The sequence below is a fragment of the Antechinus flavipes genome, chromosome 3 (genome assembly GCF_016432865.1).
Source record: "Antechinus flavipes isolate AdamAnt ecotype Samford, QLD, Australia chromosome 3, AdamAnt_v2, whole genome shotgun sequence".
Lineage (NCBI taxonomy): Eukaryota > Metazoa > Chordata > Mammalia > Dasyuromorphia > Dasyuridae > Antechinus > Antechinus flavipes.
The window spans coordinates 611,083,151-611,107,604 of NC_067400.1; the positions used below are offsets into that span (position 1 = coordinate 611,083,151).

Sequence of the window (24,454 nt, forward strand, 5' to 3'; positions counted from 1 at the left end):
TCTTCAGGTGCTCTGCAAAGACTCGCTCTCCGTGTTATTACCGTCATCGCCGCCACCATTAAAATAAGCAGAAGGTGGCCATTCAATTCACTTTGGTGAGCATTTCTTCCATCCCAGATGGGGTCACAGAGACCCTGTCAGAACTAAAAAAAGTACCAACAATAATATCTGTCCCTAGAACGTGTCAGGTGCTGGGGAGCCAAAGATAAAATAATCTCTGCCTTCAAGGAACTTACAAAATGAATGATAAAGACAACTCAAAAGAGCATGGAATCGGTGATGAAATAGAGTGGACAAGGACAACAAAGGTGAGAGAGAGGAAAAATTGCTCAAATCTTAATTTGTTTCTTTTTTTTTTCCTACCAAGAAGAATTATCTTTGACCTGATAAACATAGATTATGAAGCTTAAGAGGGATTTGAAATGCAAGATAAATTTTGTTTAGTCATTTTTCAGTCATGTCCTATTCTTCAATCCCATTTGGGACCTTCTTGGCAAAGGTATTGGAGTAGTTTCCCTTTCCAGCTCATTTTACAAATGAGAAAAGTGAGGCAAACAAAGTGAAGTGACTTGCTCAGGGTCACACAACTAGTAAGCGTCTGAGGCCAGATTTGAACTCAGGGACATGAGTTTTCCTAATTGCAGTCCAGGTAGTCCATCCACTGCACCATCTAGCTGCCCCTTCTAAATGAAGAAATGGAAAGAGAACACTTCATTTTCTTCAGTTCAAGCTGGATCTGGAAGGAAGACATCCAAGGACACCAGAAGAACTGGCAAATGTGATTGTTCAAAATCATCAGTGATTTTGTGTACAATTTTACAAAAATCGTAAAGAATGGAAGACACGTGGCTTGACTGAAGTTCAACAAACATCCAAATTTTTTTTTCTTTTCGAGGCAAGTGAGGTTAAGTGACTTGTCCAAGGTCACACAGCTTAGGAAATCTTAAGTGTCTGAGGCCGGATTTGAACTCAGTCCTCCTGACTCCACGACCCTATCCACTGTGCCATTTAGCTATCCCTAAATGTTCTTTTTTTTTTTTTCCAATGGAAGAGAATGAGGTTTCCATATTGTGACAGTGTGACATCATCTTTGATTCTTCATGAAATTCTGGAAGATACGTAGAATTAAGGAGATGCTTTTTTTTTTCTTTTTTATTAAGGAGATCCTTTTTGAGCTTTTGCAAGGGAAGCAGTGACTCCTCAGAGGTAGCATACTCTCCCTGAGAACCAATGTCAGATGAACCTCACTTCCTTTTTTGACAGGGTTATTGGGTTAGAAGTCGAGAAGAACGCTATATTTATAGTGTATCCGCATTTAAACAAAGCATCTGACAGAAGCCCTCATGCTATTCTTCTGGACAAGATGGGGAGGTGTGGGCTAGATTTTAACACAATAAAGTTGATTTGGAACTGTCTGAACGATCGGATTATAAAAAGTAGTTGCCATTATTTTTTTCCAAGGAGTTTTCTAGTGGAGCGTCTCAGGGATCTGTCCTTGGTTCTGTATAATTTAACATTTGTTCAATGAGTCAGATGAAGTTATTGAAGATGACTGTGTCATCCCCGCAGAACTGGGAAGGATAGCGCCCATGTTGGGATGGCAGTCAGAATTCATAAAGATCTCAGCAGGTTCTCACAATGGGCTGAATCTAATGAGATAAATATAATAGGAATAAAGGGAAAATCACAGAACCGTAGAACGGGAAAGGACCTCAGAAATCATCTAATAGAAACTGAGCCTGATAGGAAAAAAAAAAAAAACCCTCTACATCAAGTGATCATTCTGCCTTCCTTCAGTTAAAAACCTCAAGTCAGAGAAAACGCACTATCTGACTCCTAAAGTCCATTTTTGGAGTGCTCTGTCTGAAAGAATTTCCTTACATCGAACCGAAATCTGCCTCTCTGCAATTTCCCCCCACTGTTCCGAGACCAAACAGAACCAACCGAATCTTCTTCCACAAGACAGCCCTTCAAATACTTAGAGACAGCTCTGCTGCTTCATCCCACCCTCCAGAACTTCTGAAGATCAGACATCGCCCCTTCCCTCACTGCACACAAAGCCCAAAGCTTCGGTTCTGGATCACAGATTACATTTTGTGGGCTGTTCCATAAGCAGATTCTCTTTGCTTTTTGCTCCTACCCAAGTCTCCCCTGAGAATTTTAGGATTTTATTGTTCCAGAGATTAATCTGGAGGAAACTCAGATTTGGGCTGTCATTTAGATGCACACAACAAAAAGGCCATCACTTCCTATGAAAGTGCTCTGGCTAACATAACATAAAACATATGACAGACTTTATTTAACCCAACCAAAAATGCCCAGGATTTGCACCTGTACACAGAACCAATGCCTTACTTTCTCAAGTGAGCCTCACCTCCCCAGAATAAGGAAGTTTTCTGATCTTACAGAGATGTCCCTCATTCTCCTGAGGGAAAATCTTCTCCTTTTGGACCCGTATGATGCTTATTTTTCACAGTATCAAAGAACAGTAAGGTTTGTTTTTCGTTTTTTCCCATATTATGTTTTAGTCCTTTGCTGTTTTTAGCTCCAGATCCAGAGAGGCCCAGAAATTTGGAGCATTCTAGACATCCATCCATTCCCCAATCATTTTTTAAGTACCACTAAGTTCTAGGCATTGGGCTAAGAGATAGGTATACTTAAAGCAGAGAAAAGATGGCAGGGTAAAGGCAGAGACTCAACAGAGCTCTCCCCCAAACTCTTCCAAATAGCCTTACATAATGACCTTAAACAAATTCTAGAATGTCAGAACCCAAAACAGACTAAGTGAGGCAATTTTCCAGCTGAAGATAACTTAGAAGGCCACAGGAAAGGTCTATTGCATCGAGATAGGAGTGCAGGCCCCACCAGCACCCACTGGGTCCCAGGAAACCAGAATAAGTCCATGGGGCCTCTGTATCCCAACCCTCTCAGCTCACAAACACCAAAGACAACTTGGAAGGTCGGCAAGAAAGGTTTGTTGCGATAGGATGAGAGGAGAACATAGCCGCAGTCCCAGTAAATCAGGAGCAGGCTGTTGGAGCTACTGAATCGGCAGTGGTGGTGGCAGGAACAGCAACGGCAGCTGCCCAGAAACTAAGGAGCTGGTCAGAAGGAGATCTCTTTACTAGCACTGATGCAGGACTCTGTTGCTCTGCCCATACTCACTTCCAGGACAGTCCTGGCTCATGGTTCCAAAGTGAGGAAGAGTACTAGCACACTAAAACTTATAACCTCTTCACAATTCCAGGGCATAAAGAGGGCCTGTGGTCACTCATAGACCAGAGCACAAACCTAAACACCTCTCTTTAGAACATACCGCCTTGGAAGAACTGAAAACTTACAGGTCCCTAAGAAGATCTCTAAAAACATTTCTAGCTTGCACCTTCTAGAAAGAGAGCACTACTTTAACAAAGAATTAAAAGCCAAGTAATAGGCTGGGGAAATGAGCAAACAACAGAAAAAGATTCTGACCATAGAAAGTTACTATGATGACAAGGAAGATCAAAACATAGAAGATGATAAAGTCAAATCTCCCTACATCCAAAGCCTGTTCAAGAAAAATAAGAATTGGTCTCAGACCATGGAAGAGCTCAAAAGGGATCTGAAAGTCAAGTAAAAGAGGTAGAGAAATGAATGATGCAAAAGGAAGTACAAAAAGCCAGTGAGAAGAATGCCTTAAAAGGCAAAATTAGACAAATGGAAAAGAAGGTACAAAATCTCACTAAGGAAAATAATTCCTTGAAAATTATAATTGAGCAAATGGAAACTAATGCCTTTATGAGGAAGTCAAGAAACAATAAAATAAAACAAAAGAATGAAAAATGAAAAACAATATTAAATATCTCATTGGAAAAACAATTGACCTAGAAAATACATCCAGGAGAGATCATGTAAAAGTTATTGGATTACCTAACAGCCATGATCAAAAAAAAAAAAAAAAAAAAAAAAAAAAAGCCTACACATCATCTTTCAAGAAATTTTCAGGGAAAACTGTCTTGATATTCTAGAGGCGGAAATTGAGATAGAATATTGAGTAGAATTGAGAAAAAAATTGAAAGAATCCACCAAATCACCTCCTAAAAGAGATCCCAAAATGAAAACTCCCAGCAATATTACAGCCAAATTCCAGAACTTCCAGATCAAGAGAAAATATTGCAAACATCCAGAAAGAAGCAATTCAAGTATGATGGAACTACAGTCAAGATAACATAAGATTTAGCAGCTTCTACATTAAAGGATCAGAGGGCTGGGAATATGACATTCTGAAGAGCAAAGGAGCTATAATTATATCAAGAATCATCTTCACAGAAAAAGTGAGTATAATCCTTCTAGAGGGAAAAATAGATATTCAGTGAAATAGATGACTTTCAAGTATTCATGATGAAAAAAACAGAGTTGAATAGAAAATCTGATTTTCAAATACAAGACTCGAGAGAAGCATAAGGAAGTAATCAGGAAAGGGAAATCATAAGGGACTTAATAACGTTAATCTGTTTATTCCTACCTTATGAAGAACTCATAAGAAATTTTTTCATTATAGGGTAATTAGAAGTGTATAAAGACAGAAGGCACAGGTGTGAGTTGAATATGAAGGGATAATATCTTTTAAAAAATAAAATTAAGGGGTGAAAGAATATAAGAGGAGAAAAAGGAAGGGAGAGGTAGAATGGCATAAATTATCTGGCATAAAAAAGGCAAGAAAAAGCTTTACAGTGGAGGGGAAGAAAGAGCATGAAAGGGGAATAAAGGAAATTTACTGTCATCAATATTAGCTTAACGAAGGAATAATATACACACTCAATTGGGCGTAGAACTCTATCTTACCCTGAAGGAAAGTAGGGAAGGGAAGGAGATAGTAGTAGAGGGAGAGTAATGGAAGGGAGGGCATATTGGTGGAGGAGGTTCAGAAGCAAAACACTTTTGAGGAGGGATAGGGAGGGAAAGAATAGAATAAACAGGGAAATAGTTAACAATAGTAATCGTGAAAATAATTTTGAAGCAAGTTTCTCTTTAAAAGGCCTCATTTGTCAAACATATAGGGAACTGAGTCAAATTTATTTTTTATAAAAAGTGCCATTTCCCAAATGATATGTGATCAAAAGATATGAACACTTTTCAGATGAAGTAATAAAAACTATTTATAGCCATATAAAAAATTCTCTAACTCACTGTTGATTGGAGAAATGCAAATCAAAACAATTCTGAGGTACTTCCTCATACTTGTTAGATTAGATAATAGTCCCAAAAAAGAAAATGACAAACATTGGAGAAAATGTAAGAAAAAAAAAAAAATGAGACACGAATGCACTGTTGGTGGAGGTGTAAACTGATTCAACTATGTTGTAGAGCAGTTTGGAACTCTGCCCAAAGGCAGACCTTTTGACCTAGCAATACCATTACATTTCTGTATCCTGAAAGAGAGTTAAAAAAAAAAAAAAAAAGGAAGGAAGAAAGCTTATACATACAAAAATATTTATAGCAGCTCTTTTCTGAGAGAAAAAAAAATTGGAAACTGAGGGGATACCTCAATCAACTGGGGAATGGCTGAATCAATTGTGATATGTGATTGGGACACTATTGTACTATATATAACAAATAAGCAGGATGCTCTCAGAAAAACCCGAGAAGACTTCTATGAATTGATGCAAAGTGAAATGTACTGTGTACAAAGTAACAAGATTATTGTGAGATGATCAGCTGTGAATGACTTAGCTGTTCTCAGCAAGACAATGATCCAAGACAACTGTGAAGGACTTGGGACGAAAAATGTTCCCCATACCCAGAGAAAAAAACTGATGGTGTCTGAATATGGATCAAATATGGATATGTTTTTTCCCTTATTTTATTTTTCTTGAATTTTTTGGGAGGGAAGGTGGAATCTATGTTTTCTTTCCTAACGACTTTTATGGAAATGTTTTGCATGACTTCATGTGCGCCTTCTCAACGAGGAGATAATGGGAACTGAGAGAATCTAGAACTCAAAGTTTTAAAAACAAATGTTAAAATTTGTTTTACATATAACTGGGGGGGAATTTTAAAAACTGTTAAATAAGGGGCAGCTAGGTGGAGCTGATAGAGCATCAGCCCTGAAGTCTGGAGGACCTGAGTTTAAATCTGGTCTCAGACACTGTGTGACCTTTGGCAAGTCACTTAACCCCAATTGCCTCAGCCAAAAATATAAATAAATGAATGAATGAATAAATGAATAAATAAATAAGAAAAGAAATGGAAAAGTAATGGGTATTTTTGTGTCAGTCGGTCATTTCAGTTGTGGCTGATTCTTCGTGACTGCCTTGAGAGTTTTCTTGGCAGAGATGCTACAATGGTTTTCTATTTCCTTTTCCAGTTCATTTTACAGATGGGGAAACTGAGATAAACAGGGCCAAGTGACTTGCCCAGTTTACATAGCTAGGACGTGTGTGAGGTCACATTTGAACTCAGATCCTGCTGACTCCAGTTCTAGTGCACCGTGCACTATGGAACCGCCTAGCTGCCTGCCATGCTGGACTAGAGACAAAGAATTTGAAGTTCTGATTGTCTCTCTTAGTTATGAATACAAAGTGCTGAGGGAGGGAGGGAGTAGACTAAGAAATAAGAAGACCAAGAAAGGTTTGAACCTACAATTATTCATGCTCACAAAGCACTAAACCGTATTGTTTCCACTCGGCTAGAGTGCCATCTGTGCCTTTTAAATGTGGTACCCCGGACAAAACTCCCATTGCCCAGCCCTAGTTAGGGCTCTGTTTGAGGAAGTTAGATTATCCATTATGCTGTTGATCAGCCAAGCCTGGCGGTCAGAATGAATGCTTTCCTCTTTGGACTAAATGCAAAAAGCCTGTTTAAACATTGCCTGGGACTAAGTGCCCCAGAGCCTGGTGCGACCTGCTCCTAAGCTGATATGACAGTCTTTAAGTGGCTCTCCAATCCTATTATCTGGGGGAGGAAAAGGAGAAGGCTTTTAAAATAGAGAGAAGAGGCTCTTCTTTCTTTGGTCATCACTTAGATTGCTGGGGGCCCTGGGTACTTTCACAGCTTTCTCCTGAGAGCCCAGACATCTGGGGGAGCCCAGACAAATGGAAGGTTGTTGCCTTTAGAGGCAGGCCAGTATTTCTGCTGCCTGTTTGTCCAGATAAGACAAACAATGGGAAGGCTGGTGCTGGCCGTAGGAAGGGGAGAGGGGAAGTGGCCTGGGTAGTGTGGGCAGTGGACAAAGGTCTGCCTGTGTGTGTATGTGTGTGTGTGTGTGTGTGTGTGTGTGTGTGTGCAGCTATGCTCCCTGGATGAGCCCCGCTTCTACTGAGAACCCTTCCCCCGACTGGCCCCCTTTTCCAGTCTGATTTTACATCATTCCCCTTTGGCACTGCCCCATTCCGGGCACAGTAGCTTTGCTATTATTCCCGCTCTCTCTCATCCCATCTCCTGTCTCGGTGCCTTTGGACAGGCTGAACCTCTTTCCTGGGGCACATCTTCATTTCATTCTTTCTTTCTTGACAAGGTGACCAGGGTTAAGGGTCACCCAGCTAGTGTCAAGGGGATGAGACTGGATTTGAACTCGGATCCTCTGACTTCAGGACCTGTGCTCTAACTACTGGGCCATCTAGCTACCTGATTTTCATTTCTTTCCTTTAGTCACCACCTCCTCCTTGAGACCTTTCTTGATCCCTCCAACTTGTTAGTGCTTCCTCACCTCCCAAAATTATATGTAATCTTAGTTAGGTAAAGAACCATAATGACTGTTATAGGTACAATAAAGGGAGTCGCTCAAATTTCTATGATGGAAACAATGACCATAGAGAGACCATGTTCTCTGGAGGTAACCATTCCAGAAGAGGAGGGAAGGGAGAAGGAGGTTCCCTCACCAGCCTATTACTGGGACGGAGGACCAGGGCACCCCTGCCTCTAACTTGGAAATTCTTCTGGTCTTTAGTAAGCCCTGTTTAGCAAGGCAGAGGTCCCACAGGAGCATGTTGGTTTTTTGTTTTTTTGTTTTTTAATAATTTTTTATTGATAGAACACATGCCAGGATAATTTTTTTACAGCATTATCCCTTGCATTCATTTCTGTTCCGATTTTTCCCCTCCCTCCCTCCACCCCTTCCCCCAAATGGCAAGAGTCCTTTACATGTTGAATGGGTTGCAGTATATCCTAGATACAATATATGTGTGCAGAACCAAACAGTTCTCTTGTTGCACAGGGAGAATTGAATTCAGAAGGTATAAATAACCCGGGAAGAAAAACAAAAATGCAAGCAGTTTATATTCATTTCCAGTGTTCTTTCTCTGGGCGTAGCTGCTTCTGTCCATCTTTGATCAATTAAGGCTCTCTTTATCAAAGAGCTCCACTTCCATCAGAATACATCCTCAAACAGTATCATTGTTGAGGTATATAATGATCTCCTGGTTCTGCTCATTTCCCTCAGCATCAGTTCATGTAAGTCTCGCCAGTCCTCTCTGTGTTCATCCTGCTGGTCATTCCTTACAGAACAATAATATTCCATAATGTTCATATACCACAATTTATCCAACCATTCTCCAATTGATGGGCATCCATTCATTTTCCAGCTTCTGGCCACTACAAACAGGGCTGCCACAAACATTTTGGCACATACAGGTCCCTTTCCCTTCTTTAGTATCTCTTTGGGATATAAGCCCAGTAGTGACACTGCTGGATCAAAGGCTATGCACAGTTTGACAACTTTTGGGGCATAGTTCCAAATTGCTCTCCAGAATGGTTGGATTCGTTCACAACTCCACCAACAATGTATCCCACTCACATTGTTGTAGTCGTTGTTTATATTGTTCTTTTGGTTCTGCTGACTTCATGCATCAGTTTGTGTTGATCTTTCCATGCTCCTCCATATGCACCCTATTGCTTCTAGGATAGAAATGTTCTATTACATTCAGGTATGGCAATTTGTTTAGTCTTTTCCTAATCGACGAAAATCTATTTTATTTCCATTTCTTTACTATCAGAAAAAATACAGTCAGAAATAAGTTGGTATGTATGGAAACTGTCTTCTTACCCACGGCTTTCTTGGGGTATAAATCCAGTAATGAAGTCTTTAGTTCAAAGACTTGAGTTCAAAGTTCAAAATTCCAAATTGCTTTCCAAAAAATGGTAACATTTCACAGCTCCACCAACAATGTATCAGTGTGCCTAAGATTCCACAACTTCTCTAATACTGTCACCATTTTGTGTCATCTCTGTCGATCTGCAGGGCTTGGAGTAAAACAACAGGATTGCTTTGGTTTTCAGTCCTCTGAAAACCTCTTGTTATTAGTGATCCAGAGCAGAATTTCACGTGGCTACGAATATTTTACAATTCATTTGAGAACTTATTTCTTCATATCCTTTGATTTATTCTACACAGTACAAAGTTTAATATGGATAATAACCCCTTATCACTTTTTCAAGTCTAGACAATCAACCAAACACTAACCAAGCCCTTGCTGATTTCTGAGTGAAAATATAACAATCCACTCCTCAGTCTAACCATTACGAGCTGCCTACGATAGATTCCTGTGTCATTGCCCTACCTCTCCCCCAGTTCTTCCAGCACTCCCTGCCCCTCTCATTCTACCTCTGTGCCCCACCCCAGTTGCTACCTTCTTACTCTTACTTACTTCCAACAGAAATTGATTCATGTTTTTTTTTCCCCTTTTGTTTTGATTCTTCTTTTACAACATGACTAATGTGGAAACGTTTAATACGGTTGTACATCTATCACCTATATCACATAACCTATAACTTTGCCGTCTTGGAGAGCTGAGTGGGAAGGAGGGAGGGAGAAAAAGTGGAAACCAAACTCTTCGAAAAGTAAATACTGATAACTATCTTTACGTGTAATTGGAAAAACGAAGTGAAATACTTAACAGGGTGGGGATGGGGGGTGAAGTTGAGAGCTCTACAAGTCTTATCTCTTCTTAGGAGCCAAGACAAGTCATTAGGGAGTTGGTACTCTACTGAAAAGTCAACAAGAAAGGTTAAGTTCCTTCTCTAAGTTGTCCCTGGTGGAGGAGGAAGTAAGTCAGAATGAGAACAATCCGAACTCTGGCAATCCCACTTCAGGAAACCTACTATGCTGTCCCAGAGCCCATTGCCCCAGCCCCGTCCAGAGGTAGATCCAGAGCCAGATCTGACGGTTTTCCCAGTCGAGTCCTTCCAGTCCACCTAGAATGGGAACAGGAATTTTCTGTATGTGTTCTGTGACGGTCATCTGGCTCTTCGTGAATTCCTCCACTGCGTTCTGATTCTGGCTCTGGCACCTAACTGTGTGACCTTGGACTGACTCTCACTTTTCTCACAAATAAGATGAGGAAATGGGTTCCTATTAGTTCTAAGGCTAGGGTTTCTAAGCGAGAATCCATGCTGGGCAGCTAGGGGGACACCATAGTGTACTGAGCAGGAATCAAGAAGATCTAGATCAAATCCAGACTCAGTCACTGGGTGAGCCTGGGCAAGTCATTTCACAACTACCTGCCTCAGTCTCTTCCACTGTAAAATGGGGATAATAACAGCCCCTAACTCCCAGGATTTGTTGTGAGCATCAGATGGCATAATAGTTGTAAAGCCCTTAGCCCAGGGCCTGACATATAGTAGATAAATGCTTGTTTTCTTTCTTGTTTCATTACTCCCTCCCTACACTTTCCAATTTAGGGAAACTGATCCACTTGCTATTATTCTGCCTGCTGGATGCTGCATCTCCTCCCTCTGTGACTTTGCCCAGGCTGGGATGGCTCCTTTCACGAAATGTTCTCCCTCCTCACGTCCTCTTTCTGGCTTTCTACAGATCAGAGTCGCATGTGCCTTTCCAGCTCCCACACAAGTGACTTTGATTCTCTCATGTGCGTTCCGGCCAAGCGTTTCCTCTCAGTACAGTGGAAACTCCTCCTCGTTCTGGGTTTGTCCTTGCATGCCCAGCATCAAGCTGAGAACTCGGCCCCCAGAAGACCTCAAAAAAAAAAAAAAACTGTTAAAAAGTCTTTCCATCTAGCTCTATGAATCATTAAACTGAAACGAATCGATTTGTACTGGACAGTTTTGTTCTGGTTTCCCTCTGTAACCCTTCTGCCGGCCCCGCTCCATTCAGACAGGAACAAGAGGCCACGACCAAGCGGGCTGGGATGAGCTCACTGAGATTTCCCAAGGAACAAGCAGTTACTCTGTGGGCTGAGGATTCTGGCTCTTTCTGGTGTCTAGAGTTCCAGCTCGGTGGGAGCAAGTCTCTCCGACTGTTCTTAGAACTTTGCCCTCCCTGGGCAGCTGGGAAGTGGGAGAGGTTAGGTGGGTGGCAGGGGAGGAAGAAGGGGAAGTTCCAGGCTGAAAGGACTCTGTACTTTGCTACAATCCTGGATTTCTGCTTATTTCATCCTCCTCTGCCTCCCTGGGCTTCCCGCCTGATCAGATACCCAGACCTGACAGGCCCTGAGCTCAGAAATCACACTCACCTTTCCTATCCCTCCTTCAGGAAGTAATGGTGGAAAGAGGTCAGGAGTGGTACTGGGCAATGGTTCTCCCCAAAGTCAAATGGGGTGGGGAGGGGGGGGCCTACTCACAGAGGTCTCATTGTCTATCTGTGATTCAGAGCGGGTTGGGCTTCCTTCCCAGCCCTGCCCTACCCCTCCTACTAGGGGATGACTTCCAGTCCTTCTGGCACAAAGGTGCCCTGGGCTACGTGGGAGGGGCTGAAATAATGAGAAGACCCCCAGATTGTCAAATGACATTTATTAAGCACCTGCTAAATGCCAGACACTGTGTTAAGCGCCAGGGGTACCATCCCCCAAAAAGGGGAAAAACAATCCCCGCTTTCAAGGAGCTCAGCATCCATGGATAAGACAAGAAGTAACTGTGCAAATGAGCAAGAGGAGATAAGGGGTGGGAGATAGACACGTATTTAACTCTAAAATCAGGGAGGGATAACTCAGAAAAAGATGAAGAAGATGGATTTGAATACAATGGAGCTGCTGAGGCCCCACAGCCTAGCCAAGGAGGCAGAGGGATGCCTCTGTCCAAGCCTCTTTCACTCAGCAGACTTGCTCTTCCTCTCTCTGGCCCCACAGATTCTGCCTCTCCCAGCCCCCAGCCTACATCCCATTCTTTTCCCCACAGGTTTTCCCCGTTAACTTTCCTGAAAGCTTTTCCCACTTCCTTTCTCTCCAGGAGCTAATGGAGATAACTGGCTCTGCTGGGGATAACTGAACCTTTGGAACTTCCCAGGCAGCACCTTCCAGAAAGCATTTCTTCTGGGAATTCCCACTTCTCTCCAGAGGTCAAAGGATCCAGGCTGTGAGCTGGAAGGGACCTGAAACACTTTCTAAACCATTCCCCCCCCCTTTAATTTCTTGTTCTCCTCGTTCCTTCTTTGTTCTCCAAAAGAACCAATGACATCGCTCATATTTTTATAAATGGGGAAACTGAGGCAAACAGGGTTAACTGATTTGCCCAAGGTCACTCAGCTAGGAAGTATTTGAGACTGTATTTAAATTCAGGTCTTCCCTGACTCCTGACTCAACCTTCTCTCTATTGTCTCCTACAAATGTATCTCTTAGAACCTACCTTTAAAATGAATTAGTTCCTCTTCATCATGACATCCCTCCTGTTTTCTCCATTCCCAGAGTGGACTCTCCCACAGCTTCTTGCAGTCCTCATCCTCTTGTCTACTTCATCTGTAAAATGGAGATGATAATAGCACTTACTTCCCAGGGTTGTTCTGAGGCTCAAATGAGATATTTATAGAGCTCTTAGCCCAATGCCCGCTGGCAGAGAAGAAGGGATCTAAATGTGCACTATTATTATTATTATCATCATCCTCATTATCTTGCCCAAGCCCCCACCCAGTGCCCGCTTTAGCCTGCGGCCCCATCCGCACTTCAGCTGAGTGGCTAACGGACACATCTGTTGACCATCTGTATAGACTGAAGCCACTTACCGGCTCTCGGGTTCCTCCTCCAAAAAATGAGAGGGTAGGGCGAGGGCCCTCCCTGGTCCCTTTCAGACTGAAGTCTATGACACAAGTTTTGTTCCGGGAGCCAAGCGTCCCCTCCCCCCCTTCGCCCCAGTTCTCAGGGCCTTTCCTCTCTCCCTTTGGCCCCACTCTCCGTGCCAGTGTTGACCCCAGCTGCACCCACCACCCCCGGGGGCAAGGGCAGCCCCAGCAGCCTGCTTGTGTGTGTTCAGATAAGTATCAGAGCCAGGCCCAGGTTCTTGGCTCTGCCTCCTGACCCAGTGCTGTTCCTAGAGCAGACCAGAAGCTGGCGGCTGAGACCAGCCCGCCCGCCCTGGGCACAGCCCGGCTGCTCCTTCTTCCTGACTGCAGGGTCGCTAACTCAGGAGAGCAGGGGCTGCCCTGAGACCAGGGCCACTGCGGGTCCTGGGCTGGGTGAAAGCCGGCTGTGGAAAGCGGGGAGCACGCAAATTGACTAGACTCGGCCCCAAGCCCTCAGCAGAAGCTGCTGGTGGGTTTCAAGCGGACTATTTAACTCCAAAATTAGAAATCAATTGAATTTCATGGCTCATCTTCAAGCCCTCCTCCCTTCTTCCTCCTCCGTCTCCCGGAGGTGATATCCCTGGATCAAAGAAGATGTTTTATCTCTATATATCTTCTTTTCATCTCTTTCTTTTGATTCTCCTTTTCTTTCCTGGTAGCTGTGACTTCTAAAGATATGCAGTGTTTGAATTGTGTTAGGTTTGATGTAATCCCATTGGGTAAACATTTATGAAGTCCCTTCTTCCTTCAGCAGCGAGGCTCACTGCTGAGATTGGAGGGAGACAATGGTAAAAAAAAAAAAAAAAAAAAAGAAAGAAAGAAAGAAAGAAAGAGCCCACGCCCACCCCTCCCCTGCTACAGCCTTCATTAGGTTGAGTTGGGGCTGGGGCCAACATCAACACAAAGCTGTACACAATAAATACCGGGGATGCGGGGCACAGGGTGTGCAGGGCTGCCCACCGGAGCAAGGACAGAGACAATGTTCAAAGCCATGACTGGCACCGAACACGCGCCGTCCCCAAACGCTCATTCAGCTCTTGCTTTCTCTCCAGGTTCAAAGGCGGTCTAGTGTGTATGCTCTGTAGGATACTCAGGAGCTTCTCAAAAAAGCAAAATGTTCTCCATCTAATTGATTTAAGCCCTCCTCCTTTCCCCCACGAGCTCCCTTCGATCTCAACCACTTTAAGTCCCAAGATTTGATCATTCATCTTTAAAAATCATGTAATTTATTAGCAGGATCAAGTAACATCATGGAACAGACATTAAAAAATCAGGGCTCCTAATTGGAGCCTCAGAGGGTTCGAACGTCGCTTCCCTCCCTTCTCTTCCTTCCAGCGGCTCTGAGAGAATGAAGGAAAGGGGATTTAGAACCTGGCTGGAAATTTACCCAACGCTGGGTTCTGGGAGAAGGTGGAGAAGACAGAGAAGGCTAGATTTCACTCACTCTCACCAAGCACGGGCGGCCATAGTTTGTCTCGCTCTGATCTCTTCCCCCTAGCTCCGGTCCCTTCCCCTCAAGCTTCCACCTTTGGCTCTTGTGATATTCCTGGATTAAATACTTCATAAAGAGACGTTCATTCATTCCTTCATGTTTTATGTTCCACGGAGACCAAGTCAGCTTCCCCTTCTCTGTCTCTCCTCCTCTTCCTTGTCCACTCCTCCTCAAGACTCGGAAGAAATTTCTTCAGAAAACCAGAAAGCTGGGGGCTCTCTAGCCATGACGTCTCTCTCCATGGCTTTCAGCTCTTCTGTATCTTTGCAATATTTCTGGTGGATGGTGTGGGGGTTTTCTCTGAAATTATCCGAGAAGTAACAATTGAAGAGATCACGGAAGGCTTAGTGGAAGAGGCGGCAGCCACGCTGATCCATGAAACAGGAAACTTCTGAGGGGCAGTGGTAAAGAAGGCACCTTCCCTCCATTCCGGTCACGGCCAACAGCCCGGGCAAATGCCCGGAGATAGGAAATGGAATATCAAGCTCCGTGTCATTGCCCAGTCTAGCTGAGTAAGAGTGACAAAAATGTGACGTCGGTTTGGAAAGTTAGCATGGGGACAGATTATGAGAAGCCTTGACCATCCTGCCGAGTTGTATTTTATCCTAGAGGCAATCGTGAGCCACCCAAAGTTTGGGGGTGTATGTAGAAAATCCACTGAAAAATCATTTCTGGAAAGTGTGCACTAGCCATTGGAGTATGGGAAAGGACATTAAGTAGGTTTTCTGCAGGGGATGGGATCTGAACTGAGCCTTGAAGGAAACTTGGGATTCTCCGAAGCTGCCATGATAAGAAGGGCCATTTCAGGCATTTCAGACTTGATTCTTCGGATGTCATGAGTTTGTTGTTTATCATTTGAGATCGTTTAGCATCCACAAGAAAATGCTTCTGGAGAATGCCGTGACCTTTCCTCAGTTAATTTCTGGCTTCTCGGCTCCTAAACCTACTCATTACCCATCCCAGATGTTTCTTTACTAAGTGAAATCCAATGCCTGCCAATCCAAAGGAAAGACACCAGATAAGAGTAGAATCAATAACAGGGAATTAAGTCAGGCATTAAATTTTCTCCCCCTTCATCCTGAGCCCTCTGCACACATCTCTTAGAGAAGCACTAGTCTCTCGCTTAATTTTTCACAGCCAGTGCATTGGAAGGGTTGAATCAGTGACTCTTCAGGCGACACTCCCTGAAGCTCTGGATGCTTATTTATTTGTCCACTTCCTGGACCAGAGCCACCCCCTCCGTCCGACCTCCAGTCTCCTCCACCATTGTCTCTTTGATCCTGTTGCTCCTATAACACAATCTCAGGTCACTTTGCCCCAAGGTTATCAAATACTTGCTCCCAGGCTGATAACTGGACACTTGATTCTCCTTTTGTTCCTCCCGTTCCCTCCCCTTCAGTGAAACAGATATCATCCTTCAAAGAAAGTCAATAACAACTATAAAACTTGGACTACTAAAACCTGCTCAGCCAGTTCACAGGCTTCTGGAGAATGTCATTCCCCAAATACAATATGGGCCCTTGGTCTTTTTCATTCGCCTCTTGTGTAGAGGACCTCAGATATTGGGGAACCTGAGAAAAGTATACTTAAAGCAAGGATACTTACAACAGGGGGTTAACTCAGTGTGAATGATGAGCTCATGCTTCTCTGGTTCACATGGATACTTAGTGTGGTGATATAATGGGCTCAGTGTGCTGTAGTGACATAATTGTACAAAGGTATATAAGGGCTAGGAGGACTTGAAATGAGCAGACTCAAGGGAGAGTGGGCTCGAGCTCGATCTCAGACTCCAGAGAGATCCTCAAGAAAGTTACTCAATGTTTAATTCAGCCTGTCCATTTTCTCTCAGTCTCTAAAACCTCTGTCCCTTTTCTCCCACAGATACTTTTTGGGGAATCTATCCAATGGGCTAGGGGCTTTTCCTAAGGTATTCTGGCAGCTCCGGGGGTTGCCTTTCTCTCAATCCTCACTATTGATATGGAAGCAGCCCACCTACTTTTCAACTCACAAATTTTCCAAATTTGTAGGGAACACTCTAATAAATTTGGAAGAAAAAAAATAGATTCGAACTCTAAGCCTAATATTTTACAGCTATATGGACAAGCTTATTTAATCTGTCAGGTTCAATCTGCTCATCTATAAATGCGGGGTGTTTAAAAATATCTGTGATTCCTACTTTGCGGTTGTTATAAGGCTTGAATGAATGAATGAAAGTATTATGGGTTCACTATATGCAAAGCTAAAGACACGAATCGAAAAGTAAGACGGGTCCTGCCCTCAAGGAGCTTATATTCTGAAGGAAAAGATGACATTTGTGAGTCTTTGGCTACAAGTCAGATGGAAAGGTGCCCTGGTCCTTAGTGAGCAGCCTCAAATCGGATGATAATACCTCCTCTCTCTTGTCATTGTTAACAATAAACCACTGAGGCCTAACCATCTTTCAGGATCAAAGGTTTTAGCAGCAAGAACTTTCTTTTCAAGTTGCCCAGTAGCTGTGACTGCAGTGTCTGCAGGAAAAGTGGCCAGGGTACATCTGACTCTTCTTGGGGTGCTTCCTGGGATGATGGCTGAAGGTCCTGGGCTGGATGTCTTGCTGTTCCAAAGCTCTTGGAGTTTAGGGACCTGGGATTTCTCCCACATGATCTGAGGGGAGGGAGGTCAAAGTGATGCTGAGGGTTTGGAGAGTTCTGCCTTTCTGATTGGGCTTCTGATTGGAGGAGAGGGTATGGGCTCCAGGGCCTACACCTTGAGAGTTCCTAAGTATGGAACATCTCACTGGTGATCAGACTCACATGATGTTATTTCTTGGTGAGTTTTGTTGAATTGCTTTTGCTCCTTATTCTTTGTTAGAAAAGATAGCTCAATGGGTAGGGGGAAAGAGTGGGTAGCAGCCCCTCTGAGGTACTCCCTCCAACCCACATTTATGCTCAATATTTAAGTATTCCTTAGAACCTAGGTTCCAGGATATCCTGTGGATTTGCCCTCCTAAAATTCACTCCCACCATAGGGTGCTTCCTATTAACAGTCAGTCAATAGATACAATTATCTCAAAGCAAAGGCATTTATTAAGAAATATACCCCATGTTTCTTGCCTGGGATATCCTCTCCACAAATATATATAGCATCCATGGGAAAAATGATTACAACTTAGAATATCTATCTATCCATCCATCCATCTATTATTTATGTCTGCATATTTATCCATCCATCCAACTATTTATTCACCTATTTTCTATCCAGCTATCTATCCGTTCATCTATCGATCCAACAATTGATTTACCCAGCTATTTATTCATCTATTAGTCTACCAATTTATCCATCTACCTATTTATTCACCTATCTATCTGTCTAACTATCCATCCATCTATCTATATCTATTTATCATTATCTATCTATCCATCTATCCACCAATCCATCCAGCCAGACATCTATTCATCTATCTGTCTATCACCTGCTCCCTATTTTCTATGATTATATTCTGGGCTTCAATTTCTTTTTTTGTTTGTTTTTATATTTTTTTATTTACAAAGCATATGCACGCGTAATTTTTCAGCATTGACCCTTGCAAAACCTTCTGTTCCAACTTTTCACCTCCTTCCCCCCACCCCCTCTCCCAGATGGCAGGTAGTCCCATACATGTTAAATATGTTAAATGCAACATATGTATATGTATTTATACAGTTATCTTGCTGCACAAGAAAAACTGGATTTACAAAGAAGGTTAAAATAACCCTAGGAAAACAAAAATGCAAGCGGACAAAAGCAGGAGTAGAAATGCTATGTTGTGGTCCACACTCATTTCCCAGAATTCTTTCACTGGGTGTAGCTGGTTCTCTTCATTATTAAACAAATGGGATTGATTTGACTCCTCTCATTTTGAAGAGAGCCACGTTCATCAGAATTGATTCTCATACAATATTGCTATTGAAGTATATAATGATCTGGTTCTGCTCATTTCACTCAGCATCAGTTCATGTAAGTCTCTCCAGGTCTTTCTGTATTCATCCTGCTGGTTGTTTCTTACAGAACAATAATATTCCATAACATTCATATTCTATAACTTATTCAGCCATTCCCCAGCTGATGGGCATCCACTCAGCTTCCAGTTTCTGGCCATTACAAAGAGGGCCGCCACAAACATTTTGCACAAAAAGTTATCAAACTGTGCATACCCCTTGATCCAGCAGTGTTTCTACTGGCTTATATCCCCAAAGAGACACTAAAGAAGGGAAAGGGACCTGTATGTGCCAAAATGTTTGTGGCAGCCCTGTTTGTAGTGGCTAGAAGCTGGAAAATGAATGGATGCCCATCAATCGGAGAATGGCTGGGTAAATTGTGGTCTATGAATGTTATGGAATATTATTGTTCTGTAAGGAACGACCAGCAGGATGAATACAGAGAGGACTGGCGAGACTTACATGAACTGATGCTAAGTGAAATGAGCAGAACCAGGAGATTATTATATACTTCAACAACGATATTGTATGAGGATGTATTCTGATGGAAGTGGATTTCTTTGACAAAGAGACCTAACTCAGTTTCAATTGATCAAGGATGGACAGAAGCAGCTACACCCAAAGAAAGAACACTGGGAAACGAATGTGAACTATTTGCATTTTTGTTTTTCTTTCCAAGTTGTTTTTACCTTCTGAATCCAATTCTCCCTGTGCAACAAGAGAACTGTTCGGTTCTGCAAACATATATTGTATCTAAGATATACTGCAACATATCTAACATATATAGGACTGATTGCCATCTAGGGGAGGGGGTAGAGGGAGGGAGGGGAAAAATCGGAACAGAAGCGAATGCAAGGGATAATGTTATAAAAAAAATTACCCTGGCATGGGTTCTGTCAATATAAAGTTATTATAAAATAAAATAAAATATATAATTAAAAAAAACATTTTGGCACATACGGGTCTCTTTCTCTTCTTTAAGATCTCTTTGGGATATGTGGGCTTCATTTTCTATGATTATATCCTGGGTTTAGAGACTAATTCTAATTGTCTTAGAAATGAAGGTGACATTTAAAAAAAGTATTAATAATTTTTTACAAATACGTGCCAGTGAAATAGAATGGACCATGGAAGCAGGAACATCTTGGGTTCCACATCAAGAGGGAAGCCATCTTCCATTGGGATTCCTCCTGGACTTACCCCTGCCATGACACTGTGGCCCCCTTGCCGAGTGGCTGCCTCCCTCTCTTATGCTTCAGTGGACAGTGGTTCTGAGACACCGCTCCCAGGCCGACTGAGAAGGAGGACTGGGGGACTGAAGATCACCTTGTCCAAATCTTCCTCCAGGAGTCCCGCCCAAGATGCCTGAATCCCAAGGTTTTCTTGCAGACTACATCAGATCATGGCTCTCCTTCCCCCTGAAGGCTGCTGACTTCCCCTTCCGATAAGACTGAGGGACAGGGAAGGTCAGTCTGGGATGTGGAGAACACATCCATGTGTGTCTATGCAGGAGCTTTATCAGTGGTTGTGGGCTTCTGGCTAGCTCTCTTTACCTCCCTCATCCATGATTCTTCAATTCTAGTCCTTAAATTAGAATGGGAGGAGGACGCTATCAGGTCTTGGAGATCCCACCTCCACAACATCTCCTATAACTACCTTTCTCTCCATTTCCATGTTACATGGAAGAAGGATCAGGCTTGACTCTTTCTGGCTAGAAATGGAAGAAATAGAGAATCAGTATAAATTTAACAATAGGGCCAACTGTCCTGCCCATTAGAGCTGCCTTGAGAAGTAATGAGTTCCCCATCCTTGGAGTCTCCAAGAAAAGGCCGGATGATCTTGTTGAGTATTTTTATCCATCCATCCAACTATCTATTCACCTATTTTCTATCCAGCTATCTATCTGTTCATCTATCCATCCAACAATTGATTTATCCAGCTATCTATTCATCTATTAGTCTACCAATTTATCCATCTATTTATTTATCTATCTATCTAACTATCCATCCATCTATCTATATCTATTTATCATTATCTATCTATCCATCGATCTACCAATCCATCTAGCCAGACATCTATTCATCTATCTGTCTATCACCTGCTCCCTATTTTCTATGATTATATTCTGGGCTTCAATTTCTTTTTTTGCTTGTTTTTATATTTTTTTATTTTAGTTTTTTATTTACAAAGCTTACAAAGTGTTAGCATGAGACTTCCTTTCCAATATCAGTTGGACTAAGTGGTCAGAGATCCCTTACAACTCTGTGATCTTGAGATATTATTAGTTCACTCTAGTTCCACTGCAGAAACAAAACAAAACAAACAAACAAAAAAACCCAATCAGGGTTAAGTGACTTGTCTAGAGTCACACAACTAACAAGTGTCTGAGGCAGGATTTGAACTTGGTGCTTTATTCACTGTGCCACCTAACTGTTCATCCCTTCCCAATAAGACCAATCACTTTCTATCCTGCAGAGAAAAGCCATATTGTCATTCCTAAAAGCATAGATCTGATTCTGTTAACACCCCCTGGGCCCTTACTTCAAAACCTCCTGTGGCTCCCTATTACTTCTAAGTACTAGAACACAAAATCCTTAGGTTGACATCAAAAGCCCTCCACAATCCGGCTCCCACTGATCTTCCGGAGCCTTTTTATTTCTTTCACATAATTTCCTCTTCTAGACAAATTGGCCAGCAAGCTGTCTGCTCCCCATAGTGACACGCCACTTCCCACTTTTATACATTTGTCCAAGGGCTCTCTCACGGCTGGACAGCTCTCCCTCTCTGCCCCCATCTCCTTATCTTTCTTGTTTTGTTTGAAAAAAATTATTGGGTATTTTCTACATTATGTCCTTTTTGATACCTGCCCCCTACCCTTATTCCCCATCCTACCCCCCATTTCAGTTCTCTTTTCCTCTTGAAATTGTTTTGTATTTGGTGCTTAATAAGTATTAGATGGATTCAGCTGAATTGAATTCAAGGGAAATCCCTGCCCACCACAGTGAGGTCTTAGTGCCCCTTAGCCAATCACCATAGCCCTTGGGCCAACCCAACCACACTGGCCTCAGCTCCCAAGGCTTACATCAATAAGTAAATATTTATTAAGCACCTTTTGGATGCTAGACACACAGTCCTGTGGGCGCTGGGGATCCAAAGACAAAACCAGAACAGATACTGCCCTTAAGGAGCAAAGCGGGTATGTGTACCCAGCACATGTACCAGCTTTCCTGCTACTCCCATCCCCAACCATCAACAAGATGATTTCCCATTATACACTTCAACAATGATACTGTATGAGGATGTATTCTGATGGAAGTGGATTTCTGTCACAAAGAGACCTAACTCAGTTTCAACTGATCAAGGATGGACAGAAGCAGCTACACCCAAAGAACACTGGGAAATGAATGTAAACTGTTTGCATTTTTGTTTTTCTTCCCGGGTTATTTTTACCTTCTGAATCCAATTCTCCCTGTGCAACAAGAGAACTGTTTGGTTCTGTACATATATATTGTATCTAGGATATACTGTGACATATTTAACATATATAGGACTGCTTGCCATCTGGGGGAGGGGGTGGAGGGAGGGAAGGGAAAAATTGGAACAGAAGTGAGTGCAAGGGATAATGCTGTAAACAATTACCCTGGCATGAGTTCTGTCAATAAAAAGTTATTATAATCAAAAAAATAAATAAATAAATAAATGAAAAATAAAAATAAATAAATAAACAAGATGGTTTCCTTGTCAGCTTTGGACATAAGTAGGCCCAAAAGTATGATGAGGGGAACATGGCTAATCCACCATCTCTGAAAGTGCCAGACCTACCCCTATGTACAAACGTAACCTCAAGTGAATTGTTTATTTACCCCTACCTATGAGATAGGGGGAAAGGCATTTTCTTCCCCTGGTTCTCAGTTTCTTTATCTGGAAAATGATGAGCTACATCAGTTGGAGAATGGCTGAGTAAGTATATGAATGTTGTGGAATATTATTGTTCCATAAGAAATGATCAGCAGGATGATTTCTGAGAGGCTTGAAGAGACTTACATGAACTGATGCTGAGTGAAATGAGCAGGACCAGGAGATTATTGTTCACAGCAACAGCAAGATTATTAGATGATCAATTCGGATGGGTGTGGCCATCTTCAACAATGAGGTGATTCAGGCCAGTACCAATGATCGTGTGATGGAGAGAGCCGTCTACACCCAGAGAGAGGCCTGTGGGAACAGAGCATTCTCACTCTTTTTGTTGTTGTTCGCTTGCATTTTGTTTTCTTTCTCATTTTTTTCCTTTTTGATCTGATTTTTCTTGTGCAGCAAGAGAATTATATGAATATGTATACATATATTGGATTTAACATATATTTTAACTTGTTTAACATTAAAAAAAGAAAAGAAAATGATGGGCTAGACTAGATGACCCTTGAGGTCCCTTTCAGTTCTAGATCTATAGCTTCTACCCTCTGCTGGCACAACACTGGAAAAGATTGAGTTTGTATTTTATCAGGTCTTAGAGTGGGCCCTTGGGTGGGCTTCTTACCTAGTCTGTGCAAATTATTCCACACTCACTCCCCGACTCAAGGCTACCCTGTGCCTGATGATGCTGAGGGAATGGTCACCAGTAGACTCCCTGAGAGATAACACTCAGGCCTCTTGCTTTCCAACTCAGACACTCTTCTTGCCTTTTCACCCACAGAGAACACCAATTTGGCCCCAACTTCCCTGTCCCTGAAGAAATCAGGGTGCCCTCCCCATTTCCAATGGCCATTTTTGCCTCCTGCTCATGACACATCCCTGGTCTCACACCCAGTTCCTATCCAGTGCCTTGAATATTCTCCACGGAGCAGAACCAAAGCTGGCTGCCCAGGGAATACCGGACATGGAGATAGAGACAGCGCACAGAGTCATGGAAGGGACAGAATCTCAAGGGAACAGAACCATGGATGATTAGGTCAGAGGTGTGGGGCGCGGCAGGGTCACTGGTTGACAGAATAATGGGGGAGAAGCTAGGAAAGGACAGAGCTATGAGAAGATGGGAGTTATGAAGGGACAAAGCCATTGGGAAACAATAGAAAGACAAATACACAAGGAAGGGACAAATGCGTGAAGAGAGAGTTGTAGAGAAACAGGATCCGAGGATTAGGTCTTTTCCTTTCACCCTTTGATCTCAGCTATTACGCCCTTCCTCTACTTACAGGTGTTGGTTCATGCTTCAATCTGGGGCCAAGATTGGTGAGACCCCTTAGAGCCAGAAGATACTTTCAGATGAGGAGATGGGGCATCCCTGACAGTTGTCAAGAGACACTGGTCCACGTGGCACTTCTCCCCTAGAAAAGAATGAGTCGAAATTTAAGTGGAGCTAAGGCTAGAGCCCAAGATTGCCAAGGAGAAAAAGGAGATCAGTTCATTAGTTAACTACTGAACCCCATGGCTAGGGCAGCTAGGTGGCACAGGGGGTCAGGAGAACTCAAATCCAGTCTCGGGCATTGACTAACTGGGAGATCCTGGGCAAGTCACTTAATCCTGCGTGCCTTAATTTCCTCCTCTGTAAAGTGAGTTGGAGAAGGAAAGGGTTAATCACTAGCTGTGAGCCCCCAAACAAGTCACTTAATTCTGTTTGCCTTAGTTTCCTCATCTGTAAAATGAGCTGGAGAAGGAAACAGCCAAATCACTCCAATGTCTTTGCCGAGAAAACCCAAAATGGGGTCACCAAGAGTTGGATACCACTGAAATGACTGAACAACAATGAACAAAAAATGAGCTTCAAAACCTATATTTACAGGTAATTGAAAAAATAAAATACTATTAAAGAAAAAAAGTCAAAGGGTGAGAGACTCCTTAGAATAGAATAGCAGAATCAAGACAGATCTCAGGACAGAGAAGAACTTTCTCTGACTAAGAGAGCCCTTAGCAATAACCTAGTTTAAACTTTTCATCCCACAATCAAGAAAATTGAAACCGAGAGAGAAAAAAAAATTATTAGGGTCCCACAGATCAGAGCCCTTTAGTGAGACTGTAAATGTT

The 24,454-nt window shown here is 42.6% G+C and overlaps 1 long non-coding RNA gene across 1 annotated transcript; it reads right to left on the reverse strand.

Moving 5' to 3' along the window:
• Positions 1-10,852: 10,852 nt before the first annotated feature.
• Positions 10,853-23,752, reverse strand: LOC127556033 (uncharacterized). The gene is made up of 4 exons (XR_007952345.1): positions 23,626-23,752; positions 22,478-22,648; positions 12,556-12,665; positions 10,853-10,951 (listed from the first exon to the last, which is right to left on the reverse strand). It is a non-coding gene; the product is annotated as an uncharacterized LOC127556033 (long non-coding RNA).
• Between the last annotated feature and the right edge of the window lie 702 nt (positions 23,753-24,454).